Source organism: Lissotriton helveticus, chromosome 1_1 (genome assembly GCF_964261635.1).
Source record: "Lissotriton helveticus chromosome 1_1, aLisHel1.1, whole genome shotgun sequence".
Lineage (NCBI taxonomy): Eukaryota > Metazoa > Chordata > Amphibia > Caudata > Salamandridae > Lissotriton > Lissotriton helveticus.
Window position 1 is genome coordinate 1,691,762,060 of NC_136057.1, and position 12,935 is coordinate 1,691,774,994.

Genomic DNA, 12,935 nt, shown 5'->3' on the forward strand with positions numbered 1-12,935 from the left:
GTGAGGGTGAGGGTGTGGGGGTGTGAGGGTGAGGGTGTGTGAGGGTGAGAGGGTGTGTGAGGGTGAGAGAGTGAGTGAGGGTGAGGGTGTGTGAGGGTGAGGGGGTAAGAGGGTGAAGTTGAGGGGGTTTGAGGGTGAGGGGATGTGAGGGTGAAGGGATGTGAGGGTTAGGGGATGTTAGGGTGAGGGGGGGTAAGGGTAGGAGGGTGTGTGAGGGTGAGAGGGTGTGTGAGGGTGAGAGGGTGTGTGAGGGTGAGGGTGTGTGAGGGTGAGGGTGTGTGAGGGTGAGGATGAGGGGGTGTGAGGGGGTGTGATGATGAGGGGGTGTGAGGGTGAGGGGGTGTGAGGGGTTGTGACAGTGTGAGGATGAAGGGGTGTGAGGGTGAAGGGGTGTGAGGGTGTGTGAGGGTGAGGGTGAGGGTGTGTGAGGGTGTGTGTGAGGGTGAGGGGTGTGAGGGTGCAAGGGTATGGGGGTATGAGGGGGAGTGAGGGTGAGGGGGTGTGAGGGGGAGGGTGTGGGTTGTGAGTGGCTGTGAGGGTGAGGGTGAGGGTGTATGAGGGTGAGGGAGGGTGAGAGTGACAGGGTGAGGGTGTTTGAGGGTGAGTCAGTGTGAGGGTGAGGGGGTGTGAGGGTGTGCAGGTTTGTGACGGGGTGTGTGAGGGTGAGGGTGTGAGATGGTGTGAGGGTGTTTGAGGGTGTGAGGGTGAGAGTGTGTGAGGGTGAGAGGGTGTGAGGGTGAGAGGGCGTGTGAGGGTGAGAGGGGGAGTGAGGGTGAGAGGGTGAGTGGGGGTGTGATGGTGAGGGGGTGTGAGGGTGAGGGGGTATGAGAGGGTGTGTGAGGGTGAGTGGATGTGTGTGGGTGAGAGGGTATGTGAGGGTGAATGGGTGAGTGAGGGTGAGGGTGAGTGTGTGAGGGTGTGTGAGGGTGAGGGTGTGTGAGGGTGAGGGTGTGAGAGAGGGTGAGGGGATGTGAGGGTGAGGGGGTGTGAGGGTGAGAGGGTGTGCGATGGTAAGATGGTGTGTGAGGGTGAGAGGGCATGTGAGGGTGAGAGGGTGAGTGAGGGTGAGGGTGTGTGAGGGGGACCGTGTGTGAGGGTGAGGTTATGTGAGGGTGAGGGTGTGTGAGGGTGAGGATGAGAGGGTGTGGGGGTGAGGGGGGGTGAGAGTGAGGGTGTGTGAGGTTGAAGAGGTATGTGAGGGTGAGGGGGTGAGGGTGAGGGGGTGTCAGGGTGAGGGTGTGTGAGGATGAGAGGGTTGTGAGGGTGAGGGAGGTGAGGGTGAGGGTGGACAGCGTGTGAGTGTTTGTGAGGGTAAGAGGGTGTGAGGGTGTGTGAGGGTGTGGGGGTTTGAGGGTGAGAGGGTGTGTGACTGTGAGTGAGGGTGTGGGTGTGATGGTGAGGGTGAGGGGGTCTGAGGGTGAGAGGGTGTGTGAGGGTGAGAGGGTGTGTGAGGGTGAGAGGGTGCGTGAGTGAAGGTGAGGGTGTGTGAGGTCGTGGGTGCGTGAGGGTGTGTGAAGGGGTGTGAGGGTGAGGGGGTGTGAGGGTGAGGGAGGGTGAGGAGATGTGAGGGGATGTGAGGGGGTATGCGGGTGAGGGGGTGTGAGGGTGAGAGGGTGTGTGAGGGTGAGAGGATGTTTGAGGGTGAGAGGGTATGTGGGTGTGTGAGGGTGTGCGAGGGTGAGGGTGTGTGAGGGTGAGGGGGTGTGAGGGTGAGGATGAGGGGGGGTGAGGATGAGAGGGTGTGAGAGTGAGGGGGTGTGAGGCTGAGGAGGTGTGTGAGGGTGAGGGGGTGAGGGGGTGTGAGGGTGAGGGTGAAGGTGAGGGGGTGTGAGGTGGTGAGGGTGAGAGGGTTGTGAGGGTGTGAGGATGTGAGGGTGAGTGAGGGTCAGTGAGGGTGTGTGAGTGTGGGTGAGGGTGAGTGACGGTGTGTGAGGGTGTGTGAGGGTGAAAAGGTGTGAGGGTGTGTGAAGGTGTGGGGGTGTGAGGGGGTGAGGGTGAGGAGGCGTATGAGGGTGAGGGGGTGAGCGTGAAGGGGTGTGAGGGTGAGGGGGCGTGAGGGTGAGGGGGTGTGGGGGGTGTGAATGGGTGAGGGTGAGTGAGGGTGAGAGGGTGAGGGGGTGAGGGTGAGTCAGGGTGAGTGAGAGTGTGTGAGGGTGGGTGAGGGTGAGTGATGGTGTGTGAGGGTGTGTGAGGGTGTGTGAGGGTGAGAGGGTGTGAGGAGATGTATGAGGGTGAGGGTGTGAGGGTGAGAGGGTGTGAGGGTGAGGGGGTGTGGGGGTTTGAGGGGGTGAGTGAAGGTGAGAGGGTTGTGAGGGTGAGGGGTCAGGGTATGAGGGTGAGTAAGGGTGAGTGAGGGTGTGTGAGTCAGGGTGAGTGACAGTGTGTGAGGGTGTGTGAGGGTGAGGGTGTGTGAGGGTGAGGGGGTGTGAGGGGGTGTGATGGTGTGAGGGTGAGGGGGAGTGAGGGTGAGGGGGTGTGAGGGTGAGGGTGAGGATGAGGTGGTGTGAGTGTGAGGGGGTTAGGGGTGAGGGGGTGTGAGGGTGAGGGTGTGAGGGTGAGGGGGTGTGATGGTGAGGGAGGATGAGGGAGGGTGAGGGTGATGGGTGAGGGTGAGGGGGTGTGAGTGTGAGGGGGTGTAAGGGTGAGGGTGTATGAGGGTGAGGGTGTGTGAGAGTGAGGGGGTGTGGGGTGAGGGTGTGTAAGGGTGAGGGTGTGAGGATGTGAGGGTGAGTGAGGGTCCGTGAGGGTGTGTGTGTGTGGGTGAGGGTGAGTGACGGTGTGTGAGGGTGAGAGGGTTTGAGGGTGTGTGAAGGTGAGGGGGTGTGAGGGGGTGAGGGTGAGGAGGTGTATGAGGGTGAAGGGGTGAGCGTGAGGGGGTATGAGGGTGAGGGGGGTGAGTGTGAGGGAGTGTGGGGGTGTGAGGGGTGAGGGTGAGTGAGGGTGAGAGGGTTGTGAGGGTGTGAGTGGGTGAGGGTGTAAGGGTGAGTGAGGGTGTGTGAGGGTGGGTGAGGGTGAGTGACGGTGTGTGAGGGTGGGTGAGGGTAAGAGGGTGTGCAGGTGTGTGAGGGTGAGGAGGTGTGAGGGTGAGGGCCCGAAGTAAATGGTGGCAGGGCAGACATCATAAGACAGAGAGAAGAGACTGCGTGGTGACTGTGTTGGTCAGTTTTAGAATCAGGAGGGGCAGAGTCAGCACAGTCTGCGAGGGATCAACGTGTCTAGAAGCAAAGCATAGCGGATGTAGCATTGCAGCTAGCAAGTGGAGTGTTTTCAAGCTGAGTGTCCCTAGAGAGATGGCAATACAGCAACAGCATTTGAAGAGCAAGGCTACTGTAAACAAGCATGGTAGACTATCACTTTCGTCCAGAAAAAAAACAGAGAAAGGTGCAGAGAACGCCAAACAAAACACAGTTTCCCTGCAAAATGGATGCAAAGAAAAAACAAGAAAAGCGGACATCAAAGGAAGGGTCGGAGGGAACGAGCATATGGGGTGTGAGCGATAACCAAAGTTAATTGTTGTGAGACATCGCCGACTTCATCAGCCCGCTCGCCCTCCCCTCAGCCGACTACATCCTCCTCGGGGACCTCAACTTCCACCTGGAGAACAACGACGACCGCAACACCACCGCCCTGCTGGAAAACCTCGCAAACCTGGGACTCAAGCAGCTGGTGACCACCCCCACCCACCTCGCCGGACACACACTCGACGCCGTCTTCTCATCCAGCAAAGACATCGCCTTCAGCCACGCCACAGGACTCCACTGGACGGACCACAGCTGCGTCCACTTCATCTTCAGAAGAACGACGATCCACCACCACCAGCAACAGGTTGCCCGAAGAAGCTGGAACAAGATCACAGCCGACCAGCTCGCCGCTTCCCTGAGTCAGCACCCTCCCGCCAGCTCAGCGAACCCCAGCCAGGCTGCCGACAACCTCACGAAGTGGATCAGCAACTGCGCGGACGAACTCGCACCTTTGAGGACCCCGCCCAGCAGACCCGGCAGCAAGAAAGCCCCATGGTTCACCGACGAACTCAAGAGCTCCAAGAAGGACTGCCGAGCCCTCGAGAAAGTCTGGAGAAAGGAACCAACACCGGACAACATGACCACCCTCAAGCTTACCACCCGGAAGCACCATCAACTGATCCGCGCCACCAAGAGAACTGCATTTAAGGACCGGCTGGACAACAACGCACACAACTGCAAGGAACTCTTCAACATCGTGAAAGAGCTCTCCAACCCCAACGCCGGAAACAACGACATCACCCCATCGCAAGACCTCTGCAACTCCCTCGCCTCCTACTTCCACAACAAGATCACGGACATACACAACAGCTTCAGCATTCAACCATCGCACACAACGACCGCAGCAACACCGCCCACCACCACCCTCCGCGCCTGGACTCCGATCAGCACCAATGACACCGTCCGCATGATGAACTCCATCCACTCCGGATCTCCGACCGACCCCTGCCCTCACCACGTCTTCAACAAGGCCAACGCGGTCATCGCACCCCACCTGCGGGACATCATCAACACCTCCTTCGACACCGCCACCTTCCCGGAGGGCTGGAAGCACGCCGAGCTCAGCGCTCTACTAAAGAAACCAACAGCGGACCCCACCGAACTCAAGAATTACCGCCCCATCTCGCTCCTCCCGTTTCCAGCCAAAGTTATCGAGAAGACCGTCAACAAACAGCTGGCCGCCTTCCTCGAGACGAATGGATCCCTCGACCCCTCACAGTCTGGCTTCCGAGCCAACCACAGCACCGAGACCGCCCTCATCGCTGCCACCGATGACATCCGAGCCCTGATGGACAACGGAGAAACAGCGGCCCTCATCCTCCTAGACCTCTCCGCGGCATTCGACACTGTCTGCCACCGCACCCTAGTGCAGCGCCTCAGCAACGTCGGAATTCAGGAGAAGGCACTGGAATGGATCGTCTCCTTCCTCGACGGAAGAACACAGAGAGTCCGTCTACCACCGTACAAGTCAGAGGCCACCGAAGTCATCTGCGGCGTCCCGCAAGGATCCTCGCTGAGCCCCACCCTCTTCAATGTTTACATGAGCCCCCTCGCGCCCATCGCACGCCAACACAACCTGAACATCATCTCCTACGCCGATGACACCCAGCTGATCATCTCCCTGACCAACGACCCCGCCGCTGCCAGAGCCAACCTTCACGAAGGGATGAAAGATGTAGCCGAGTGGATGACGACCAGCCGCCTGAAACTGAACTCAGACAAGACGGAAGTCCTCATCCTGGGCTCCTCGCCCTCCACCTGGGACGACTCCTGGTGGCCCCCCGCCCTGGGCACCGCACCCACACCGACAGACCACGCACGCAACCTGGGCTTCATCCTGGACTCCTCCCTCTCCATGACCAGACAAGTCAACGCCGTCTCCTCGTCATGCTTCAACATCCTGCGCATGCTACGGAAGATCTTCCGGTGGATCCCCACCGAGACCAGGAAGACGGTCACCCAGGCCCTCGTCACCAGCCGACTGGACTACGGCAACGCCCTCTACGCCGGAACCACCGCCAAGCTCCAGAAGAGACTCCAGCGGATCCAGAACGCCGCGGCCAGACTCATCCTCGACATCCCCCGACGCAGCCACATCTCCGGACATCTGAGAGACCTGCACTGGCTCCCCGTCAACAAGAGAATCACCTTCCGTCTCCTCACCCACGCACACAAAGCCCTGCACGTTCAAGGCCCGAGCTACCTCAACAACCGCATCAACTTCTACGCTCCCAAACGCCACCTCCGATCAGCCAGACACGCCCTCGCCGCCGTCCCCCGCATCCGAAGAACGACAACAGGAGGAAGGTCCTTCTCCTACCTGGCCGCCAAGACCTGGAACTCCCTCCCGACCGACCTGCGCCTGACCCAAGACCACCTCTCCTTCAGGAAGAAGCTCAAGACCTGGCTGTTCGAGCAGTAGCAGCACCCCCTCCCCCTAGCGCCTTGAGACCCTCCGGATGAGTAGTGCGCTCTATAAATGTCCTTGATTGATTGATTGATTGAGAGGGGAAGCAGGAAGTGAAGCAGAGCGCGCACTGGCGTAAGCAGTCTGCTGCTTTCAAGTCCGATGCCAGATGCCAGCTTTGCGCTTGAATGTCACACATGCACTGGCCATAAACCACATTCCAAAGGTCTTTGGGAGCATTTTCTGGTGCCTCTTACTAAATATCTCGCCAACAAGCATTGCTAAATCAATGCCTAAGGCTTGACCTAAAAAGGTGAGATACCCATGAGGTATATTTGCATCTAATCAATGTCAGTGGTGATGGTTTCAATATCTCTTGGTCTGCCTTACAACCTGCAGAAATATTACTATTTAGTGGCTGGTAATATGAGTTCTAAATGTTAAAAGCAGCAACAGAATTAGTTGGTGTTCGACCTGGCCCTCTAAGCCAGGTCACCCCAGATGTTTGCCTTCCTTCGCTGAACACAGCAATGTTGGCTTTTAGGACTCTGTGCACATTTCTCCTGCTAATCACTGGTAAACTTTGGTAAAACAGGGTAAAATTGGCCTACACCTGACTGGTACATTTAATTTACTTGTAAAACCCTAGTACATGGTACTAAATGTACCCACTGCCTGTAAATTAAATGCTATTAGTGGGTTGTAGCACTGATTGTGCACCCCTGTCCCCCACTAAGGTAGCACTGCAAAACATATCTTACGTCTGCCACTAAATCTGTAGTATAATTTTTAACTAAACTGCCATTCCAACCAGGCACAATAAGCCTTTTGCTAGGCCTAAGCATTCCTGTATAATACTTATAAGTCACCCGTAAGGCAAGCCCTAATGGCGCATAGGGCAGAGTGCAATTTATTTAAAAAGTAGCAAAGGTTTACTTCAGTTTTACATGCCCTGACAATGAGAATATCTTAAATGCATGACTCACTGCCTCCCTTTTGTTACCCTAAACAGTTTTGAGCCAAATATAGGAAAGAGTGAAGTTTAGACAAAGGGGACATCCCTCACCTGCAGACTGGCACTGAAAATTTAAGTGGTACCTTCAAAACCTCTCATCAGAACACTCCTTGTCCTGCGGAAGATTAAGAAGAAGGACTGCCCTGCTATTTGAAGATGGAAGATTGGGCCTGCTTGACTTGAGGTCAGGTTCCATGGAAATGACTCCAAGAGTTAGTTGACTGACCTCCTGTTTGAGCTACAGGGACAAGGCAACCTTCCAGGGGCCTCCCTGCAACTGCAAAGCTGATCAGCACCAACTGGGCACCAACTGGGCCTGCCTGAGCCCTACTGCCGGCCTCTGCTGGAGTGAACTCTGATCCCTAATAGGTTCCCATCCAAGTCATGGACCCTTGGCTATCATCAGAGTGTTCCCTCCTTATCTGAAACCACAAGTCCTTAGTCCCAGGTGAAGATTCTGAAGTTTTTGCCCACTCTGCGACTTTGATGGACTCTTCATGTAACACGACAACCATCTGCAATGCCTGCCAACTTGAATCTCCTGCGACGACTTTCTCTTCATGTCCGCTCCTAGATCCAGCACCACGCAAAGAAACAATGGATGGAATGCTGAATGAATTAAACATTGACCCCCCCACTCAAGAGATCTGGGTTAAAATCATCGTTATTTTGCTCCCCATGCCATCCCAGTTTAGACACAGCGATATGCAAAACAGTCTTGCCCCTGCTTTACATGGGAACAGTCCTGTCGAATGGCCAAGCCAGGCAATCCTTGTAGCAGAAACAAGCATCCTAGTATCTGCTAAGGGGTATCACCCCTCGTCGACCCATGCCTGGGCATACCCATCCTACTTATGAAGAAAAGTGCTATGCACACAAATGATAGCTTGAAGGCTGAATTAATCTAAATCCATTGTTCCTTTGCTCACCATGCCACCTCAGCTTAGACCCAGCCATATACAAATCAGTCTTGATCCTGCTCCTCATGGAAATGGTCCAGCCTGAACTTGCTAAATTTAGTGCAATTCCGTTGAGGAGTTCAGGCTGTAGCCTTGTCTAAAGTTTCCTATGGAAATGAACATGGAGAAAATGGATTTTGGGACCCTCCTTTTTTCTCGGCCGCCACTTGACGATTCACCCCAAACCTTTCAAGACAGTAGCTGAACGGAGCACCTCATTAGTTTTGAAAATTTTGCAAAGATTCATCAAAGGGCCCCAAAGATATTGTAAAAAAAACCTATTTTTTTAGCCCCAGCATGCGTCTGCCTGGTTGGTTTGAGTGCAGGACACCTGAACATCGTTAGGCTGAAGAGGGGCGAGAGACCACCTGATGGGGAGAGGCCACGATATTTAAATCTGTGCGTTTGGCCCCCCTGGAAGAATGAGCCCTTGAAACCGGCACTGATGAAGCCATTTGAAGGCTTAAACGCATCTCCCTAAGCGTTTCATGGACCTCGCTTGCGCAAAACAAGAGCTATTAAAGCCTTTTTAATCCCCAGAGCTGTGTCTTCCCTTTTTCCCTACCTGAGTGAAAGTTTTGGTGTCAATGTTTCGCCAGCAAGCAGGTGCTGGCTGACGACCTCCCTCGGTCTGGAGCAACGCTGAGAGCCTGTGATTTCTGGTAGCTGCATGAAGCTGCAACGTGTCGCCCCCATACTTTGGGAGAGAGGAGGCAATACTGTTTGCCTGAGAAGGGGACATAGGAAGGCAAAATCATTCCAAGTACATCTGGCGGCGTTGAGTTCCTTAGCCAACCAGTTGGGACTTCACATGTTAGGAGATGACCCTGTCCCTGAATGGGCTTCCTCTGAGGACTCCCAGCCCCAGCATGCATCCGCCTGGTTGGTTTGAGAGCAGGACATCTGAACATCGTTGGGCTGGTCAGGAGCATGAGACCATGTGATGGGGACTGGTCACGATATTTAAATCCATGCGTTTGGTCCCCCTAGAAGAAGGAGCAATTGAAACCGGCACAGATGAAGCCATTTAAAGGCTGAAACGTGTCTGCCTAAGCGTTTCATGCACCTCACTTGCTCGCGCAAAACAAGTGCTCTAAAAGCCTTTATAATCCCCAGAGCTGTGTCGTCCCTTCTTCCCTCCCTGGGAGAAAGTTTTGGTGTCTATGTTTCGCCAGCAATCAGGCGCTGGCTGACAACCGCCCTCTCGGTCTGGAGCAACGCTGAGAGCCTGTGAACTCTGGTAGCTGAGTGAAACTACAACTCATCGCCCCACATACTTTGGGAGAGAGGAGGCAACACTGTTTGCCTGAGAAGGGGACATAGGAAGGTAAAATCATTCCAGGTACCTGTGGCGTCGTTAAGATCCCTAGCCAACCAGTTGGGACCTCACATGTTGTTAGGAAATGCCCTGTCACTGAATGGGCTTCCTCTGAGGACTCTCAGCCCCAGCATGCATCTGCCTGGTTGGTTTGAGCACAGGACACATGAACATCGTTGGGGTGAGGGACCACCTGATGGGGAGTGGCCACGGTATTTAAATCTGTGAATTTGGCCCCCCTGGAAGAAGGAGCCATTGAAACCGGCACTAATGAAGCCTTTTGAAGGCTGAAACACGCCTGCGCAAGCGTTTCATGGACCTCACTTACTTGCGAAAAACAAGAGCTATTAAAGTGGTGTCGTCCATTTTTCCCTACCTGGGAGAAGGTTTTGGTGTCTATGTTTCTGCAGCAAGCAGGCACTGGCTGACCACCGCCCTCTCGGTCTGGACCAACGGTGAGAGCCTGTGAACTCTTGTAGCTGCATGAAACTGCAACACGTTGCCCTCCATACTTTGGGAGCGAATAGGCAACACTGTTTGTCTGAGAAGGGGACATAGGAAGGCAAAACCATTCCAGGTACCTGTGGCGGCGTTGGGATCCTTAGCCAACCAGTTGGGACTTCACATGTTGTTAGGAGATGCCCCATCACTGAATGGGTTTCCTCTGAGTACTCCCAGCCCCAGCATGCATCTGCCTGGTTGGTTTGAGCACAGGACACCTGAACATCGTTGGGCTGAGGAGGGGCGAGGGACCACCTGATTGGGAGTGGCCACGATATTTAAATCTGTGAATTTGGCCCCCCTGGAAGAAGGAGCCATTGAAACTGGCACTGATGAAGCCATTTGAAGGCTGAAACGCGTTTGCCTACGCGTTTCATGGACCTCACTTACTTGCGCCAAACAAGAGCTATTAAAGCCTTGTTAATCCCCGGAGCTGTGTCGTCCCTTTTTCCCTACCTGGGAGAAAGTTTTGGTGTCTATGTTTCGCCAGCAAGCAGGTGCTGGCTGACGACCTCCCTCTCGGTCTGGAACAATGCTGAGAGCCTGTGAACTCTGGTAGCTGCATGAAACTGCAACGCGTGGCCCCCATTGCCTGAGAAGGGGACATAGGAAGGCATAATCCTTCCAGGTACCTCTGGCGGCTTTGGGATCCCTAGCCAACCAGTTGGGACTTAACATGTTGTTAGGAGATGCCCCATCACTGAAAGGGCTTCCTCTGAGTACTCCCAGCCCCAGCATGCATCTGCCTGGTTGGTTTGAGCGCAGGACACCTGAACATCGTTGGGCTGAGGAGGGGCGAGAGACCACCTGGTGGGGAGTGGCCACGATATTTAAATCTGTGCGTTTGGCCCCCCTGGAAGAAGGAGCCATTGAAACCAGCACTGATGAAGCCATGTGAAGGCTGAAACGCGTCTTCCTAAGCGTTTCTTGAACCTTACTTTTCCTGCACTCCGCGTTAAGCGGAGATCACTGAGTTCCCAAAAACTCCACTTCGCGTTGTGTAGCAGAGTTTTTTACCTCGTTAGCGATCGTCAACATCAAGTTGGCGAGCGCGAGCTTGGAAAATCAACATCCCGGCAAGATTTCTCAATACAGGGGGCAACAGGTTTCTCTTGCAAGTGGTCGCGAATGCTTGTGGCAGCTCGCGTTGAGAAACTGCCCGTTCCCGTTAAGAAAGCTGGCGCTCGAGTAAAAATCTACTTGAGCGGCACAAAAGGAAAGCAGGGACCACTTGCACTGTGCATGGTGCCGTTCGCAATGATTGCACAGTGCGGACAAGAATCCGGCACTGTCCAATCACTGCAAACAGTATTTTCCCATCATACTCCGCCACTCGCATAGCTCTGAATAGTGCGGTGGAGATTTGTTTGCAGTTCGCATAGTGCCGCATAGTGCAACTCCTTAAACTCCGTCCAGGTTTAATGCAGAGGCATTAGGCAGGAAATAAAGCAAAGATATATCAAACAATATTGCTATCATAATACTTCATAATAAAAGCAACAGAAAATAGTGACCAAAAAATATTACAACATGTCAAAAGTGTGCAAATTGCACACTGAACGCTTGGTTATTACAACCATTTTCAAATGGTTTAAAACATTGAAAAAAAATAACAATACTCCACAAGAATTGACAACAAATATAACTGTAAATTAGGAAACCCTTCCCATGATGTACATGGTTAATAAACAATGTATGCTTTTTCATTAAAGTGTACAGAAAAGTGATGCATGGAATGTTTGAATTAATCTCATTTATTGGTAATTACTTGGGCCACATCCCAATCCATCATTATTTTCCATACCATGCCACTTAAGTTTGAATCCAACCCTATGCAAATCACTCTTGACTCTGCTCCAATGAGAACAGGCTAAGTTCTCCCTGAACCGGAACCAAGCAACCCAGGAGTGGTTTTACCCTGGTTAGGGCTCATCAAATAGGTATAGCTTTGTTCCTGTGATACAGTGTATGTCCAGACGTGGTTTCAGTGACACTGTGCCACTGGAACAAAGCTTACCTGAATTCGAAATCATGTGGGCATTCCCATATTGAGGAACGATGACCTTTCTGCATTTTAAATAAGGATAATCCTGCTTCTTTTGTTTGTTGGAATTTCCCACACACCAGGATTCTCAACTCATCTTCCAACCTCTCCAGATTCTGTGTGTGTGACATCATCAGACATTGCCAAGGAGCAGAAATAGAAACATAACAAGCAGATGGTTGCTGATAGTGTCATAAGGGCTCCATTAGTGCTGCCTAGGAAACTGAGGCTGAGAGTTCTAGATCTCTGGTGCAGTGGTCACTTTCCTTGGAGACTTGGAAGGAGGCGGTTGGAGCTGTATTAGCTTGTGAGAGCTGCAATTTCTTTAAACACTGACATTTATTAGTGAGCTTGAATACTACTACAACTGGTAAGGTCATTTATGTGTTAAGAGTGCTTGACCGAGGGTCTTATTTAGAGGTTTGTGGATGGGATACTCAGTCAAAATGTGACAGATACTTCTTCCCCAATGTTACAAGTGCTTTAGATTATAATACACTTGGAATTTGATGGATGGGATATCTGTGATGTTTTGAATCTAAAACATTGTGTTAATATTAAACTTAAATAGAATATAGACATTGTTCTACCTCCAAAAGGCCTGTGTATTTATAGAATACATGTGCAAATACAAAAACACACACACATACTGGGGACAAATGATGAAACTTTACGTTAAAGTTCAGGGACTAGTGTTTATGCATTAGGGGAATAGATGTGAGGTAATGTGGTTTTAGGTTAGAGGTTTAGGGTATAATAGTTAAGATTTTGAGGTACAGATTTAAGTTTTAAGGGTTTTGGGTATAATGTGAAGGAGTGAAAAGGTTAGGAGTGAGGGTTATGACGGTTATAGGTGTTAGGGTTTAATATTGTGGGACATACGGTATTAGGATTGACACTTTTGGGTATAGGGTTAATGGATTAGGGGAACAGAGATTAACACATTGAGTATAAGGTATAGGGCCTAAGGGTAGGGCTTATGTATTTCCGGAATCTTTTAAGGTTATGGTGAAGAGGGTTAAAAGTGTAGGTTTAGGATTAAAGAAACCGTGATATTACATCTCTTTAATAATATAGAGGAACATGTTTTACATATGAGTTATGCTAATGAGTATTTTTTTAAATTTTATTAATCTGTATGAAAAATATGCAGGTTTACTTTTCATACTA